Source organism: Rhincodon typus, chromosome 3 (assembly GCF_021869965.1).
Source record: "Rhincodon typus isolate 14 chromosome 3, sRhiTyp1.1, whole genome shotgun sequence".
Lineage (NCBI taxonomy): Eukaryota > Metazoa > Chordata > Chondrichthyes > Orectolobiformes > Rhincodontidae > Rhincodon > Rhincodon typus.
In genome coordinates, this window is record NC_063334.1 from 91484961 (window position 1) to 91504299 (window position 19339).

Sequence of the window (19339 nt, forward strand, 5' to 3'; positions counted from 1 at the left end):
TACACCTCCAACCGAAAAACAGACCCACTTCTGACAGTTTCCAGCCAATCAAATGGCTGTCAGCTCTCTTGTCCCATCAACATCACTGCAATGGGTAGCATCTGTGTGTAGTCCTGATGAGGCAAAGCTGGTGAAGCTTAGAGCAAAGTGAAAACTGGATCTGTCCAGGTTAGCAAGTCTCAGTCAGGAAGATCTGTGTGGAAAGAAAAACCTGGGCAGTGGGGGGAAGGAGGAAACATTTTGTTAGTCCTCTGATAGGCACAGGGTGCTGAAATGAGGCATTCTTCCTCCTCCTCCTCCTCCTCCTGTCTCTCATTGGCTAAAAGTGCAATAAAACCTTGTGTAAAGGCTGGGCACATCCAATTCTTCAGCAAGCTGAAACTGACTCTAAAGACCTGTTGTGAATTGGACACTTCAAAGCTGTGATCTGAGCAGACGTGACAGATTCACTATTTGGCTTCTGTGAAAGAAAAGATTTCATGTGTGCAGTGATGCACATGTGGATAGGAGACTATGCCTCAGTTCTCCTTAGATAGTTTAGGTTGCATGGCAAACTCTGGTAATAATGGGAAAACACTTTGGTTTTGGTGGCATCTTTCTTTATGGACAAGCCCTTTGAGGTGCCAACCTTGTGATCAGTACCCTAAGAAGTGTATGAACTGGCCCTCCAACTAATGGGTTCTGGAGTATCTTCTGCCTTTACCTAGAGCTTATTCATGTGGTGTGTGGAGCTGAGGCACTCTGCTCAAATCAATAATCTGGAGCCAACAGTGTAAATGGATGAATGTGAAATGTTTGTTTCTTGGAAGCAAGTGAAACCAATGGCTAGTTCAATAGAAACAGCAGAGTAACATATTTTGAATTCTGGTTGAAGGATGTCAAAAAGAGGGTACACTGTCAATAGAATATGCTGGAATGTACATTTATCAATAAGTTAGCGTGTGCTAAAGTCCTGGAAAATAATAACTTTACCTTAAGCTTGGGAAGACTTCCAGCTTCAAGATACCATTGCCCTTCTAACTTCATAGGCTTTGGAATTGCAAAAAATTATTTATCATAACTGGCTGAAGTACTTTTGACATTGTCTGAGATTGTCCTTAGGGGCAGCACGGTGGCTCAGTGGTTAGCAATGCTGCGTCCCAGCGCCAGGGACCCGCGTTCAATTCCACTCTCGGGCGACTGTCTGTGTGGAGTTTGCACGTTCTCCCCGTGTCTGTGCGGTTTCCCCTGGGTACTCCAGTTTCCTCCCACAGTCCAAAGATGTGCAGGTTAGGTGGATTGACCACGCTAAATTGCCCCATAGTGTCCAGGGATGTGTAGCTTAGGTGGGTTATAGGGGGATGGGTCTGGGTGGGATGCTCCAAGTGTCGATGTGGACTTGTTGGGCCAAAGGGTCTGTTTCCACACTGTAGGGATTCTACAATTCTATGATTCAATCGTATCCCAGGGCCATAGGTCTTCTGAAGGCCTGTACCATGTCTCAAGTTTATAGGGTAGGGGATTAATCCTGTATTTATAGAAGACTCATAATGAGGTGCTTACTGCTAAGATGTGCATTTTCCCCAAAGCAGTTTATGCATCTACATAGTTAGCACATTTGCCTGGTTTTCCAATTCCAGAATGTATTAGATGTGGCATTGCAAACTGTGCGATCTTTTCTCGTGTAATCCACACAGAAAAGTTTTTGATAATATGAGTAGATAAGGTTTGCAACTTAGACAAATATCTTCTGGTGAGGATATTTTCACCACAGCTATGTACTCTTGATCAAATATGTAAACAATCACACTAAGCATTTCACTTACAACAAAGTGGCTTGTTTCAGGAGAAATACCAAAATCAAAAGAAAGCTTCCTTGCAATGTGAAACAGTTGTCAAATGCGGTCCTTAAACTAGGAACTTATATTAACTGTTTAACTGATACAAGGGAGCAAGAATGAAAGATTTTTGGATTTTCAAAGCGTATCACTGGAGGTGCACTGATGATGTTACCGAACAGGGTGATGAAACATCTGCAATCAGATGGCTCGGCAAGCAAGTCTGCAACCTCATCCACAACCCGAGCTACAAATCTTCTCAAAAACTGGAATATTTATTTGTACAGCTGGTATTTTATTGCTAACGTGGTAACATGCTCATTCTGCAAGTTAAGTTCTGCCTAACACTTTGAGACGGGTAATTTATAAATGATCATTAAATAGAAAGCCAAAGCTAAACCAAAAATAGAAATTACTGGTGAAACTCAGCAGGCCTGGCAGCGTTTGTAGGGAGAAATCAGAGTTAACATTTTCGGTCCGGTGACTCTTCATCAGAACTCAGTTCACTGGGCTTGAAACGTTAAGTCTGCTTGCTTCTACTGATGCTGTCAGACCTGCTGAAGTTTCACCAGCACTTTCTGATTTTGTTTCAGATGCTCAGCATTGGCAGTTCTTTGTTTCATTTTAAGCTAAAGCTAAGTTTGGATTGAGGTACCTTTCACCAATTCTATTTTCCTCAATGCTGCATCTAACATAAAATTGAATTAACTCCCTTGTGGAGAGCTGGCAGCTAATTTTCATTTCTTTAAGCTGCTCCAGTGAAAGCAGAATGGGTAAGGACAGGTTGCTCATTGACCACAGTATCAGCTGATACATTTGAATTGATAGCCAGTACGGAGTTACTCAGGCCTGGAAATAAATGAGCTGAGTACTGCTGCAGGGACTTCAGAGAAGGATGTTGGTGAAATAATTAAACCACATGAGTTACAAGATGAATAATCAAAGGTATAAGATGGAAGTGATTAAAACAAATCTTTTATTGTCTTATAAGCAAATTACTTTGAAAAACTCTTATCTTTAAAAATAATAAATACATATAATCATATTAAAAAAAAATACTGCTCACAGATGATGCCAATTTCATGTAATTTTATCTGCAGACAGCTGTTTTTGGACATTAACTGGGAGAAAATTGCTTTCTCATGTGAGATTGTCTTTGCATTTACCCATGCATCCTGGCAGAAATGTTGATCTGGGGAAAAGTGAACTTTAACACCTGAGTCATGGAAAAAGTATATTTTCCCACAAGTAATTAGGACTTACCTCCAATGAGAATGGAACCGATTGTGGGGTGAAAACAGTGTATCATGCTGGCTGTCTGTTTCACAGGGAGCTGCAAAGAGACCAGAAATTGTGAAGTATCAAAGATCATTTTAAGACAGCCACAAAATGAAAGCTAAATCCAAACATGTAACATTGTGTGTACTTGTTCTTCAAAGAGCATCCAACAATTACAACTGAGAACACTTTCGAGTCTGTGATTTTAATTTCCCTGATAACTTCATAAAATTTTATCATAGGAAATATCAGCACGTACAGTACATTCGAATAAGATAGAAATGGTTTAAATGAAGGATTGTTTACCCTTTAATTTTTCATTTCTTTTTTGATTTGATATATTACTGTCACGTGTACTGAGATTAGACAGATCGTACTATACAAGTGCATCAGGGTAACAGAACAGAGTGTTACAATTGCCAAGAAGGTACAGAGAAAGATCAATATTAATATTAAAGCGGTCCATTCAAACACTGATAACAGCAGGGATGAAGCTGTTCTTGAATCTGTTCATATGCGTGTACAAACTTTTATCTCTTCTGCTCGACGGAAGAGGGTGGAAGAGAGCATAACTGGGTTGGGAGGGGTCTTTGATTGTGTTGATTGCTTTCCCAATGTAACGGGAAGTATAGATAAAGTCAAAGAATAAAAGGCTGGTTTGCAGGATAAACTGGGCTGTGTTCACAACTCTCAGTAGTTTCTTTCGGTCCTGGGAAGAACAGTTGCCATACCATGCTGTGATGCATCCAGGTAGGATGCTTTCTAATGCTCATCTATATAAAAAAATGTATCTTTATGGGCATGGTGAATTTCCTTAGCCTTCAGAAGAAGTAGAAACATTGTTGTGCTTTCTTGACCAACAAATTGTGGGTCAGTACCAAGTATGCTATCAGTTTTTTAAAGCTGTATGCTTATAATGTTTAAATAGTAAAAATTCTGGTCTGATTTTTGACAGAAATTCATTATTATTCTCAGTAATATACATGAGTGTGTTCAAAGGTTCAAACTTGATAGCATGTATTCTAGGAACAAGAACTCATAAATATGCCCTAACTACACTGACAGATGCACAATCAACTGAATGCTTTTGCTAGTATCATTATAATTTGCTTCATAGTTTTGCTTTTGTATAAATATTAGGTCATGGTTCTTCATTGATTTATTTGGGTTATTTTGTGCATACTAGAAATGGAAATTATTCAAAGATTTGATGAGACCAGTCTTGGAAGACATACAGCTATCATTTGTTGCATAACGCATGATAAGACAAAGTATTTCACTGATTTTCAGGTACAGTAGATCATTTGTTCACTACAATTTTGCCTCTCCATCTATCAGAGTAATGCCTAAGTAAGTAAATGAACCATATGTTATGTTTTTGCAAATAAATGAATTCTTATCATCCTTTCAATCAAGTAGACCCATTAACATTGCTGGAGTTTATTTAGTGTGCTTTTGCACATGAATAGGAAAAGCGAGATGTGAAATTGTGTAACATATGGCTGTAGTGAGTGGCGCTTATTAGCAACTGCGTTGAACTAAGTGTACCATATGACTGCCTCGTATCAAACCTGTTGACGTGATGCCAAACAGCATTCTTCTTGATTAAAAGGTAGATGATCTGAATACAACTAATTCACTCATATAAAGATTAATGGTCAGAAACTGGTGTCCATGCTCCTCTATTTTAATATTACACTTCTGATAATACAACTCATACAGTATTCCAATAAAGTGTGTTAACTCACATAAAATTCTGGAATACAGCTTAAACCACAATGTTCTGAATCAGGGAGAGATGTTACAAATGAATCAATCTGACGTGTCAATCATTACAGCTTCAAATCTGTAATCTGTAATGGTTCTAAAGTACATCAAAATATATTTGAACTTGCAGATTTAAGATTTCAGACCTTCATGACAACTTATAAAGCAAACCTCTGATATTGCTCCAATTTATTACATGGTATGCCTTAATCAAAATGATGCATTCATTTTGGTGTAACAATGTCATCCATTCATATTTTGTACATTTATTTTTTGCATTAATGGTCTCTGCATTAGTCTGCACAGAACTTACACTACTGAGGTTGCGAGGTAGAAATATTAGTCATATTATAGTACAGTTTTGTACAATCCACAGCTTTTCCCTACATGGAAATATTTGTCCATATAATTTATGTACAGGTATTTTAGAAACATCAAATGATGTAAATTTACTATTAAAAGAAACAGAAAATTGTGGAATTCTGCATTCCCTGAATTCTGGTCCATACTTGTTACTTCAATTACTGCAAATGTACACTTTTTCATGACTGATTGGGGCAGTGCACTGAAAATCAATCTCTGCTATTCCTAAACTTAGCACAAAAGTTAAAAAATTTAAAATAAGTAAGCACAAGTCCCTAACTTAACTTATTTTCAGACCAAGGTTGGTAGAAACTATGGACCAGGATTTAATAAGAGACCATAAGACCATAAGATATCAGAGCAGAATTAGGCCATTCTGCCCATCTGGTCTTCTCTGCCATTCTCTCATGGCTGAAAAGTTTCTCAAACCTATTCTCCTGCCTTTTCCCCGTAACCTTTGATCCCCTTATCAGTCAAGAACTTATCTATCTCTCTGTTAAAGATGCAGAATGATATAGCCTCCGTAGGCCTCTGCGGTAATGAGTTCCTCCAAGAAAATCCTCTTCATCTCCGTTTTAAAGGGTCGTCACTTCACTCTGAGACTATACACAGGCGTCCTCATTTCTCCTATAAATGGATTCATTTTCTTCAAATTCACTCGATCCAGGGCTCTCAGTATTCTGCAAGTTCCAATCAGATTCCCCTCATCCTTCTAAACTTCACTAAGTACAACTCCAGAGTCCTCAACCGCTTCATATAGGACAACACCTTCATCCCTGGGATCATTCTTGTAAGCCTCGTCTGGGCCCATTCCAAGCCAGCACATGCTGGCACAGTGGCTCAGTGGTTAGTACTGCTGCCTCAATGCTCCAGGGACCCAGGTTTGAATCCAGCCTCGGGCAACTGTCTGTGTGGAGTTTGCACATTCTCCCTGTGTCTGTGTGGGTTTCCTCCAGGTGCTCTGGTTTCCTCCGATAGTCCAAAGATGTGCATCTGAGGTGGATTGGCCATGCTGAATGGCCCATGGTGTCCAGGGATGTGTAGATTAGATGGATTAGCCATGGGAACTGCAGAGATAGGGTAGGGGAGTGAGTCTGGCTGGCATGCCATTCGGTAAGTCAGTATGGACTTGTTGGGCCAATTGGGCTGTTTCCAAACCAGAGGGATTCTATTCTATAATTCTATGCTTCCTTAGATACAGGGCCCAAAACAGCTCCCAATATTCCAAATATAGTCTGACCAGAGGTTTACACAGCCTCAAACGTAACATCTCTGCTCCTGTATTCTAGCCCTCTAGAAATGAATGCTAACATTGCATTTGCCTTCTTAACTGCTACTGAACCTGCATGTTAACATTCAGAGAATCCTGAGCTAGGAGTCTTAATTTCTTTTGTGTTTCAGATTTCTGAAGCCTTCCTGCATTTAGAAAATAGTTTATGCCTCTATTCTCACAAAAGTGCATAACCTCACACATTCCCACATCGTAGTCCAGCTGGAACCTGATCAGGTGTACTCTAGAACTGTGTGGGAAGAGATTGCTGGGCCTCTTGCTGAGATATTTGTATCATTGATGGCCACAGGTGAGGTGCTGGAAGACTGTAGGTTGGTTAACATTGTGCCACTATTTAAGAAAGATTGTAAGGAAAACCAGAGAACAGTAGACTGATGAGCCTGACATCGGTGATGGGCAAGCTGTTGGAGGGAGTCCTGAGGGACAGGATTTACATGGAACAGCAAGGACTGATTATGGATAGTCAACATGGCTTTGTGCATGGGAAATCATGTCTCACTAGCTTGATTGAGTTTTTTGAAGAAGTAATGAAGAGGATTGGTGAGGGCAGAATGGTGGATGTGATCTATATGGACGTCAGGAAGGACTTCGACAAGGTTCCTCATGGTAGACTGGTTAGCAAGGTTAGATCACATGGAACACAGGGTGAACTAACTACTTGGATACAGAACTGGCTCAAAGGTAGAAGGCAGAGGATGGTAGTGGTGGAGGGTTGCTTTTCCGGCTGGAGGCCTGTAACCAGTGATGTGCCACAAGGATCAGTGCTGGGTCCACTGCTTTTTGTCATTTATATAAATGATTTGGATGTGAATATAGGAGGTATGGTTAGTAAGTTTGCAGATGACACTTTAGCGGACAGCAAAGAAGGTTACCTCAGAGTACAATGGGATCTTGATCAGATGTTGCCAATGGGCTGAGGAGTGGCAGATGGAGTTTAATTCAGATAAATGTGAGGTGCTGCATTTTGGAAAGGCAAATCAGGGCAAGGCTTATACACTTAATGGTATGGTCCTGGGGAGTATTGCTGAACAAAGAGACCTTTGAGTGCAGGTTCACATTTCCTTGAAAGTGGAGTCGCAGGTAGACAGGATAGTGAAGAAAGCGTTGGTATGCTTGTCTTTATTGGTCAGTACATTGAGTATAGGAGTTGGGAGATCATCTTGCAGCTGTACAGGACATTGCTTCGGTCACTTTTGGAGTATTGCATGCAATTCTGGAGTCCCTCCTATAGGAAGGATTTTGTGAAACTAGAAAGGGTTCAGAAAAGATTTACGAGGATGTTGCCAGGGTTGGAGGGTTTGAGCTAGATGGAGAAGCTAAATAGGCTGGGGCTATTTTCCCTGGCACATTGAAGGCTGAGGGGTGACTTTATAAAATCATGAGGGGCATGGAATGGTCTTTGGAAAGGCAAGGTCTTTTCCCTGGGGTGGTGGAGTCCAAAACTAGGAGGGCATAGATTTAAGGTGAAAGGGGAAGGATTTAAAAGGGACCTAAGGAGCAACTTTTTCACACAGAGGGTGGTGCATGTATGGACTGAGCTGCTAGAGGAAGTGGTGGAGAATGGTACAATTATGACATGAAAAGGCATCTGGATGGGCATATGAATAGAAAGGGTTTAGAGGGATATGGGCCAAATACTGGCAAATGACACTAGATTTATATAGGATATCTGGTCGGAATGGACAGGTTGGACCTAAGGGTCTGTTTCTGTGCTGTATATCCCTATGATTCTATGACTTTATGCTGCTTTCTTGCTCACCCTTGTAACCTGTCCAAGTCCTGCATATTCCCTGTTTCCTCGACACTACCTGTTCCTCCACCTATTTTTGTGTCAATTGCAAACTTAGCTGCAATGCCTTCAGTTCCTTTGTCCAGATCATTAATTTGTACTGTCAATAGTTGCAATCTCAACATTGACCCCTGCAGCACTCCACCAGTCACTGGCTGCCATCCTGAAAAGACTCTCTGCCTTCTGCCAGTCAGTCAATCCTATATTCACGCCAGTACCTTGCCCCTGACACCATAAACATGACATCTTATTTAGCAGCATCCTGTGCAACACCTAGTCAAAGGGTTTTGTGGAAATCCAAATCGACTTCTTATTCTTCAGGCCTTCAGCTTTTCAGCTAAACTTCTTTATCATCTGTGATAGTGTGAACCATATACTTGGAAGGATCCTCAGTACCTTGCACAATATCCGTCCATACTCACTTATGTTGCAAAGTTCACCAGGTGAGAACCCGCCCTAATCCCTGAGAGGACCTATGAAGGGGCTTTTTCGTTTGTAAGATATGGCATCACTGGGAAGGCCAGCATTTATCATCCTTCCCTTCCCACTTTTGATAAGGTGCCTTGTAGAACTGCTGTAGTCTGTATGAATTGCAGTTTTTGCAGTGGTTTTGATGCCACTGAGGATTTGGTTGGCCATTTCTGAGGCTTGTTAAAAGTCCATACCATTGTTGGGAGAATGGAATCACCATGCAAGGACACCAGGTTTCCTTGCTTGAAAGGAATTAAGTATTGCTGATAAAAACATACACTTTGTTAAAGCTTTTCACTTTGTACTCATCAGTGCTCTCTGAAAATGGTGAACATCACTATTAATGCATGCACTGTGCATGGCAATGCCTCTACCAGTCAGTGTCCACTTGCTAACCAATCAGCACTTTCTTCTCAGGCAGCATAGATCTTGGTTTTCCCTTTGAATTGGTATTCTTGCAAATTGTCCCGATATGTTTAAGTTCAAAAGCTTTGATGAAATGTGTCCTTTATTCCACAATGCTTAAGTTCTGTGCTATAAATGGCTATTGAAGTGACATTACTGAACCAGATGGGCTTTACAATGAATCACCATAGCCAACTGTAAGTGTTTTAAGTCCAGATGTTCTGACATGCTAATTCACAGTTTTGGTACAAGTGGAACTTGAACACAAATGTTCTGGCCAGACTATCACTGCACCACCCCTGCCATACCCCAAGGTCGTGTTATAAGCTCAGTTGATCATTAATTATTTATTTACATACAGTGGGCATGCTGCTGATGTGGGCACTTGCCTACCCACTGTGTAATGGTGGCGAACTCAGAGGTGAATGGGAAGGTGGTGAGCTCGCCACCTTCCCTATTATCATATACCCCTCTCACCCAATGGCAACAGGTAATATCAGCCTATGTCGTTCTGCACAATACTTCTCAAAATTCGTAATACTTTCAATTTTCATACCCTCTGCAAACTTTTAAATTGTGCCGAGTACATTAAGGTCTAAGTAATTAATATATATTAACAAAAACAGAGAAGTAAGACACTGATGACTGGGAGACTCCTCCAACCTGAGAAACATCCATTAATTATTACCCTTCATTCTCTGTCATTCAACTGATTCTGTATTCATGCTCTAGTTGTCTTTATTCCAAGAGCCAAAACTGTGCTCACCAGTACATTGTGTGGTGCTGTACCGAGTGCAGTGATCTAACATAGTAATTTATAATGTGGCTGAATGGATGCCAAAATGCACATGGTTAAGCTGATCATATTTCATTAGGTGCTGAATCCAGGACAAAATTTTTAAATCTTGTCAGCGATGTGTGCTCAAGAAGTTATTCTCTCAGCCTGCAGCAGTAAACTGACTGCCTCGCCATTTACATCACTCAGAGAATGACTGCTAACCTCCAATGTCTCTATTTCGCCTTGGTGAGCTCCATGATCTGTGGTTACCCGCATCAGGTCCTCTGTGAAACAGTCCTTTAAATAGGCACCTTGAAGTTGTGGGTCTACATAAAGCCTTCTCTCACACAATAGAGACTTGTTACAGGGCTGGTGTAAGAGGGAAGGCTTCCATTATGTGGATAATTGGAGCACATTCTGGGGAAGGTGGGACCTGTACAGTAAGGATGGGTTGCACCTGAACTGGAAGGGCACAAATATCCTGGGAGGGAGGTTTGCTCAAGCTATTCGGATTGGCAGGGGGTGGGAAACCGGATTTGTAATTCAGAGGATGAGGTATTCAGCCTTCCAACAGACACTACAGGAGTGAGGTTGTTAATAACGAAATACGGCTGATGGAGCGTAACTGTGGACACAGGGATGGTTTGAAGTGTGTATACTTCAATGCTAGAAGTATCAGAAATAAGGCGGATGAACTTAGTGCATGGATCAGTACATAGAACTACGATGTTGTGGCCATTACAGACACTTGGTTAACTCAGGGACAGGAATGGTTGTTGGAAGTTCCAGGATTTAGATGCTTCAAAAGAAATAGGGAGGGTGGTTAAAAAAGACAGGGAGTGGCATTGCTAGTCAGGGCTAATATAGCAGCTACTGAAAGGCAGTTTGAGAATGATATGTCTGCAGAGTCAGTTTGGGTTGAGGTCAGGAACAAGAAAGGAGCAATCACTTTGTTGGGGGTTTTTTATAGACCCCCTAATAGTTGCAGAGAAGTGGAGGAGTGGATTGGGAGGCAGATACTGGAAAGGTGTAGAAGTTGAGGTTGTTGAGGTTGGTTGGCTCCCCGAGCTAGTTTCTTGTTTCGCAGATGTTTCGTTACCATGCTTGGTAACATCCTCAGTGCAGCCTCCGATGAAGCTTTGGTGTGTTTTCCTGCCTGGTTTTTAAACTCTGGTGTCCGTCGAGATGGATTGCCTCACTTCCGGTTTTCCTTCGTAGTGGAATATATATGGGGTTGAGTTCAATTAATCGCATGCTTCGTGGAGTGCCATGCTTCCAGGAATTCTCGTGCTTGTCTCTGCCTAGCCTGTCCCAGGATCTTGGTGTTGTCCCAGTCGAAGTGGTGGTTTTCCTTGTCCATGTGGATTGAGATGAGTGAGTATTGGTTGTGCCTTTTTGTAGCCAGTTGGTGTTCATGTACTCTTGTTGTTAGTTTCCTTCCTGTTTGTCTGATGTAGTGTTTCTCGCAGTCTCTGCAGGGGATTTTATAGATGACATCGGTCCTGTCCATGGCGGGGAGTGGGTCTTTAGTTCGGGTGGGCAGTTGTTGTAGGGTTGATGTGGGTTTGTGTGCCACTCTGATGCCCAGCAGTCGTAGGAGTCCTGTGGTGAGTTCCGACGTGTTCCTGATGTAGGGTAGTGTGATGAGTGTGTCGGGGCGTGTAGAATCTTTCTGATGCTGTTCATGTAGGCATCTTCTGACCCAGTTCTTTGGATATCCATTATCCTTGAACACTTGGAAGAGGCATTCTTCTTCCTCTTGGCGTAGTTCCGTGTTGCTGCAATGTGTTGTTGCCCTTTTTAAATAGTGTTCGCACGCAGCTTCTTTTGTGTGTGCTGGGATGGTTACTATTAAAGTTCAATACCTGGTCCGTGTGTGTGGCTTTTCGGTGTACTTTCGTTTGCGGTTTCCCATTTGTCTTGTGCTCTACCATGACGTCCAGGAATGGGAGCTGTTAGTTCTTCTCCTCCTCTCTGGTGAATTTTATTCTGGTGAGAGTGTTATTTATAGGTTTGTGTGTCCCCTCTAATTTGGTCCATTTAGTGATGACAAAGGTGCAGAAGTTACAGGGTTGTAGTCGTAGGTGATTTCAACTTTCCAAATATTGATTGGAAACTTTTTAGTTGTAATAGTTTAGATGGAGAGGATTTTGTCCAGTGCATTCAGGAAGGATTCCTGACACAGTATGTAGATAGATCAACACGAGGAGAAGCCACTTTGTATTTGGTGCTTGGCAATGAACCGGGCCAAGTGTTAGACCTGTTGGTAGAAGAGCATTTTGGCAGTAGCGATCATAACTGTGTTACTTTTACAATAGTCATGGAAAAGGATAGGTACATACAGCAGGGTAAGGTTTATAATTGGGGGAAGGGTAATTATAATTCTGTTAGGCAAGAACTGGGTAGCATAAACTGCGTATGCTTGATATGTTTGTCCCTAGCAGGCAGGGAAGATGTGTTCGATTGAGGGAGCTTTGGTTCTCAAGAGAGATTGAACAACTGGTTAAGAGGAAGAAGGATGCTTATGTAAGGTTTAGGAAACAAGGATCAGTAAAGGCTCCAGAGGGATACAAGTTAGCCAGGAAAGAGCTGAAGAGAGGGCTTAGGAGAGCTATATGGGGGCATGTGAAAACCTTGGCAGATAGGATCAAAGAAAACTTCAAGGCTTTTCACACATACGTGAGGAATAAGAGAATGGCCACAGTAAGGGTAGGGCTGATCAAGGATTGTAAAGGGAATTTGTGCATGGAGCCTAAAGAGGTAGGAAGGTCCTTAATGAATACTTTTCTTTGATATTCACAACTGAAAGGGACCTAGTTAGAACATAGAACAGTACAGCACAGTACAGGCCCTTCGGCCCAAGATGTTGTGCCAAACTTTTACCCCAATCCTAAGGTCTATCTAACCTTCACCCCTACCTTATACTATCATCCATATGCCTATCTAATAGCCGCTTAAATGCCCCTAATGAGGCCGACTCCACTTCCCTCTCTGGCAATGCATTCCACGCTCCGACCACTCTCTGAGTAAAGAACCTACCTCTGATGCCCCCCCTATATCTACCTCCACTCACTTTAAAACTATGCCTCCTCATAATAGCTACCTCCACCCTAGGAAAAAGTCTCTGGCTGTCGACTCTATCTATACCTCTGATCATTTTGTACATCTCTATCAAGTCACCTCTCATCCTTCATCGTTCGAAAGAGAAAAACCCTAGCTCTCTCAACCTTTCCTCGTAAGACCTTCCCTCCATTCCAGGCAACATCCTGGTAAATCACCTCTGCACCTTTTCTAACGCTTCCACATCTTTCCTGTAATGAGGCGACCAGAACTGGACACATTACTCCAGATGTGGCCGAACCAGGGTTTTGTATAGCTGGAGCATAACTTCACGGCTCTTGAACTCAATCCCTCTATTAATGAAAGCTAACACACCATATGCCTTCTTAACAACTCTATCCACCTGGGTGGCAGTTCAGCCACATCTGGAGTATTGAGTCCAGTTCTGGTCACCTCATTACAGGAAAGATGTGGAAGTGTTGGAAAAGGTGCAGAGGAGATTTACCAGGATGTTGCCTGGAATGGAGGGAAGGTCTTACGAGGAAAGGCTGAGAGAGCTAGGGCTTTTCTTTTTAGAACAACGAAGGATGAGAGGTGACTTGATAGAGGTGTACAAATTGATCAGAGGTATAGATAGAGTAGACAGCCAGAGACTTTTTCCTCAGGTGGAGGTAGCTATTACGAGGGGGCATTGTTTTAAAGTGAGTGGAGGTAGATATAGGGAGACGTCAGAGGTAGGTTCTTTACTCAGAGAGTGGTAGGGGCGTGGAATGCATTGCCGGAGAGGGTAGTGGAGTTGGCCTTATTAGGGGCATTTAAGCGGCTATTAGACAGGCGTATGGATGATAGTATAAGGTAGGGGTGGAGGTTAGATAGACCTTAGGATTAGGGTAAAAGTTCGGCACAACATCGTGGGCCAAAGGGCCTGTACTGTGCTGTACTGTTCTATGTTCTATGTTCTATGTTCTATGATTCCCAGAACTGAAATGGTAATGAAGAATCCTTGATGAGACCAACAATCCTATCCATCCCACAAACTTGTGTATTTGTCAACCATTATTGCTCCTTTCTCTATTTCCATTGCAGAGCTTGAGACAGTGCCCCTTACATATTGAAACTTATTTTACTGAGATTTGTACTGAAAACCTGCTCCAAATGGGTTTTGACTTCAAAACGATGTGTCCCTGCATCACTACCACCACGCTTCAGATGGTCCCTAACTTAGCACTTTTAATGTCTTATCCAAAAGACAGCACCTTCAACGCTGACATTTCCTCATGTCTTCATTGAGGTGCTGGTCAACACACTATGCTCTGGTTTGCAGTAGACAATGTATCTACATCTTTCTGACACAAAGCTACAAGTGCTATCACAAGACGAAGACAATTTCCTGAGTAGGTGTTGACAAGTCAACAGCCTTTTTCTGCTGAGAGGGCACAACACAGAATTGAGGATTGATTGTCTACAAATTTGTGACTGCTTTTAGATAGAAAATACTGCCATGGACAAGTGTTCAATATTTGTTCTTGGCAAATTAAGGTCCCTTTGGGAAAGAAAATCTAAACATTATTTCTAATTAATGGATTGAGATTTGTTACTGATTGTTACTTGTCCAGCATTATCATAATTCCAGCAGAGTCTGAATAATTTTAAGTGTATATAGAAAATGTGAAATATTAGATTAGATTTTATTGTCACATGTACCTGAGTGTCAGAGTAGGGGAGTAAGGTGAAAAATGTACAGTCACCACTCCCTGGCACCATCATGGGATACAATAGTTAGAATTAAAAACAAGAGCCAAAATTAAAAAAACAGAAACAGCGAAGGAGGCGAAAATTTCCAGATCACCCTCGCTACTGCCCCACTTCCATGAGTCTTTGAGCTGGCTTTACCAATGCTGCTTGTGCTGGACACACCATTCACAGTGCTGCCACCGCTCAACCGTCGCATCGCTGCACCGATGCCATCACCTCGATTCCTGCGCCTCGCTGCTGCCTGTGCCGGGACCAACAACGTTAAATTCACCACAATCCAGCACCATCACCATCGCTGCTGGGCCCGCCTTGCCAACGCCGCCACCATCTTGGAATCAACTGAAGTATCAAGGTTCCACAACCTTCCTGAACAAACGCAAGAGTGTAAACCTTTGAACCAGCGCTGACATAAGACCAGCCGTCGTTTCAGGTGCCACCACCACCACCACCGCGAGTCCCGCACTGGGCCTGCTAAAGTCGATGTTCCCACGCTCTGGTGCCACTTCTCTCTGCCAGGCACACACTCACTGCCGTGGCTGACGCCGCTGGTTCCACTGCAGCCGAGCTCCCCAAGGACAAAAGGTAAGCGCAAACTGTAGAGAAAAGAAAAGTAGAAAGAAGACAAGAGAAAAAAGAAAAAGAGAAATGGACACAAGAAAACAGCAAACAAGCAGGAGCCTGAACGCTGCTACTCCACTGTTGCCATTTTGGATGGATGTGATGTAATAATATGTGTAAAATATGTGTGATATAAAATGATTCATGTTTATCGGTATAATTTATTTGGATTCAAATTTAGCTGTGTGCAAATCGAACTTAACGAATTCCTGTGTGATGGAAATAGAACTTGCTTCACACAATTAGTCACCCTACTCTATTCTTTAGTCCCACAGGATGACTATAAATGCTTCGCTGGATTGATAGGAAACAGATTTGATTTTTCTCTAAATAAAATTAATTAAAAATAATAAAATGTCATTAGGCTGTAAAATACCCAATAATGAAATGGCATTATAAGAGATCTGAACTGGAAACAGGAACAAGAATACACTCATTAATTTAGCAATCTAATCTCATTGGAAGGATATCTGGGGGCAGTAGTTTGAGTATATATGAATCTTTTGTGTTTTCTTGTATAGTAATTATAAGGGTTCATGAGAAAAAAGGAAACTGTGAGGAGCTAACTGAGGCAGGAAGCTGAGAATTAATAATTGATTGTTTGATTCAACTGCGGATCTGCTTGCACATTCAAATAAATTGGAAAGGTTAAATAAGTAACAAATGATTCAGTGGTCAGTCTAAATTAGGCCTTTGTGTTTATGCTGTTCCTAGTCTCTCTAGGGTGCTTCCTGGAGTGAAAGTTTTTAACAAGCAATATAAGAAGCCCGTTTTTCATGAGAATGCATGCTTCTGCTTTCATATAGAAGACTGGTTTTCCATGGTATCTGACCTTTTTTGATGTCAGCATTATTAAACATCAAGCTCTGGCATTCTTGATTTCATTGTTCAAAGTTGTCATATTCAGTTGCAAAAATGCTATTTTAAAATTTACTTCTGGTACTGAGAATAACATGGAATATATCATTTTAAGATTCAATTCATTGCAATCAGCATAAAACTCAGAGAAGACTTTCAGGATTAGTTATGTGATGCTGGGCTTGTCCTGTGGAACTTTAGCAAAGTTTTAGACCAATGGTGTCTTATTTGTAACTCCCAATGCATTTATGCCCTTCTACTGATGTTCTGGAATCAGAGACTGCTGTAATATTCCTTATAATGCAACAGACAAAAGGGTTGTTTTTTTGTGGTGTAGCAATGGGAGGGAGATTTGCACTCACTCCTCTAAAGGTGCTGTGACATATACACAAGAATCTGAACCACTAGGAAACTCAGACAGTGCTGCAGTAAGACTTTTAAAAAGAAATCCACTCTGAGCATTGGTGATTAGGTCATTATTTGTTCCCCATTAGAATTGTCCTTGAGGAGGTGCTGATGAGCTATCTCCTTGAACCTTGCTGGAGTAGAGACATGCACAGTGCTGTTAGGAAAGGAATTGCAAAATTTTGCTTTAGGGACAGTGAAGGAATGGTGGTTCTCAATTGCAGAGGCTTCCATGTGTTCTCATCACACACCTGAATAGTTACCTACCACCCTAACACCACCCCCCCAACATCTGCCACCTTTTACCCCTCTCACCCATCCACTACCCTAGCTCTACATTCATCTGTCACCCTACCTCATTACAAACCTTCTCTCCATAGCCATTTAAGCTCCTCATTTACTGGGTTATATTGGTTTGTGCTGGAAAACAGTAAATGTGTCTTGGCATCCTTTGATGATCTTACATCATCAAGATTAAACTGAAATAAAGGAAATCTCCAGCATTGGAACTCAGACCAAGGAATGAGGAGTGTGGTCACAGAGTAAGAAAGCGAGTGCAAAAGCAGCAATCCAAGGTTGATCCTGGAAGATGTGGTCTGATGTTTTGCATGATAGCCTTTCATCCCACCTGGAAAAAATTAGAAATGATTAGATTTTAAACAAGTGAACTGCACAAGGGTAGAAATAGAACAAAAGGGAAGGTCTGTGCTGAAATGGAAAATAGGAGAGAATAACGAGTTGGTGGCGCAGATCCAAAAGGAATTGGTGAAGTGACAAGTAACTAAATTAATAATGCCCACAGAGAAGATGTGAATGATGTGAATGGCAATATAATATAGCATGCAAAGCAAATAGAAGAGAAAAATTAGCGTAAAACTGAAACTTGAAAAGAAAACAAAATAGGGGCAGAGGCTGCGGTTTGAAATGGTTGAATTCAGTATTGCATTCAAAAAGCTTTATGGTGCCTCATCAGAAAATGAGGTGCTGTCCTTGAGGTTTCACTGAACATTGTTGAACACTACAAGAGGCCAAGGAGAGCATGGTCACCATGGGAGCAAGTTGTAGAATTAAAGCTCAGGGTCATGCTCACAAACTGAATGGAGGTGATCTATAAAGCAGTAACTCAATATGTTTTTAATCTCCCCAGGACTGACCATTGTAAACAGTGGATATAGTATATAAAGTTGAAAGAAGCACTCCTGAGTTGCTGTTCCTCTTGTGTCTGGAGTCATACACCAGCCAAATTGGGTAAAGATGGCAGATTTCCTTCTCAGAAGGATATTAGAAAACAGATATGTTTTTGCAACGATTGAAGTTACATGGTGTGTGGTCCATATTCCAGGTTTAGTATATGAACTTAAAATTCACCAGTTACCATTGTAAGATTGAATCAACACCTGGGCCTTTCCTTTACTAGCCCAATGACATTATCCAGCCAATAGCTCCTCCGAAAACTGTAAACTTAATCACGCATTTGCCCCCATAGGATTAGGAATGTTGATTCGGTGCAGATTGATGCATCAATCTGGCACTGCAATGACCAATAAATCATTTAGTTCAAGAGCACTTAGAGATGGCCAGCAAATATTGACCTTTCCAGCAACACCCACTTCTGAAAGAATAAAGAAAAAAGACAACCATGGAGAAATTATTGCATCATGCACTCCTCCTTCTATATTTTTCTGTTGTAAAGACATCAATAAAATTTAAGATGATCATGCCTTAAAAATTCTACCTAACCCACAAAATCTATTGAACTGAAAATTCAACAAAGTTAGTCTAATCCCATAAAGCATACACTGGTAATATTCAAGATATTTATGGTATTTAAATGTCCTATTAAACATCGGAGTTTACAATTATAGTATTTTAAATTCCCTCATGGGACATGGGCATTGTTGACTGGGCTGACATTTATTGCCCATCTCTAGTTAACCTTGAGAAGGTGGTTGTGAGCTGCCTTCTTGAACCACTAGAGTCTATGTGCTGAAGGTAGACCCACTGTGCTGTCAGGGAGGGAGTTCCAGGATTTTGATCCAGCAATGGTGCAGGAATGGTGATACATTTCCGAGTCAGAATGGTGATTGGCTTGGAGGGGAATTTACAGGTGATGGTGTTCCCATGAATATGCTGCCCATGTCCCTCTAGATGATAATGGTTATGGGTTTGGGAGGTGCTGCCTGAATTTCTGAAGTGCATCTTGTAGATAGTACACACTGCTGCTACTGTGTGTCGGTATTGGAGGGAATGGATGTTTGTCGATGTGGTGCCAATCAAGCGGGCTGCTTTGTCCTGGATGGTGTTTAGCTTCTTGAGTGTTATTAGAGCTGCACTCATTCAGGCAAGTGAGGAATATTCTACCACATGCGTAACTGTGCCTTGTTGATGGTGAACAGAATTTAGGGAGTCAAGAGGTGAGTTAGTCATTGCAGCATTCCTAGCCTTTTGTAGCCATTGTATTTATGTGGCTAGTCCAGTTCAGTTTCTGGTCAAGGGTAAACCACCAGCTTGTAAGATGTGGTGGATTCAGAGATGGTAATACCATTGAATCTTAAGGGGTGGTAGTAAGATGGTCATTGCCTTTGTCTTATGTCAGCCCAAACCTGGATATTATTCAGGTCTAGGAGATAGTAGGAACTGCAGATGCTGGAGAATCTGAGATAACAAGGTGTAGAGCTAGATGA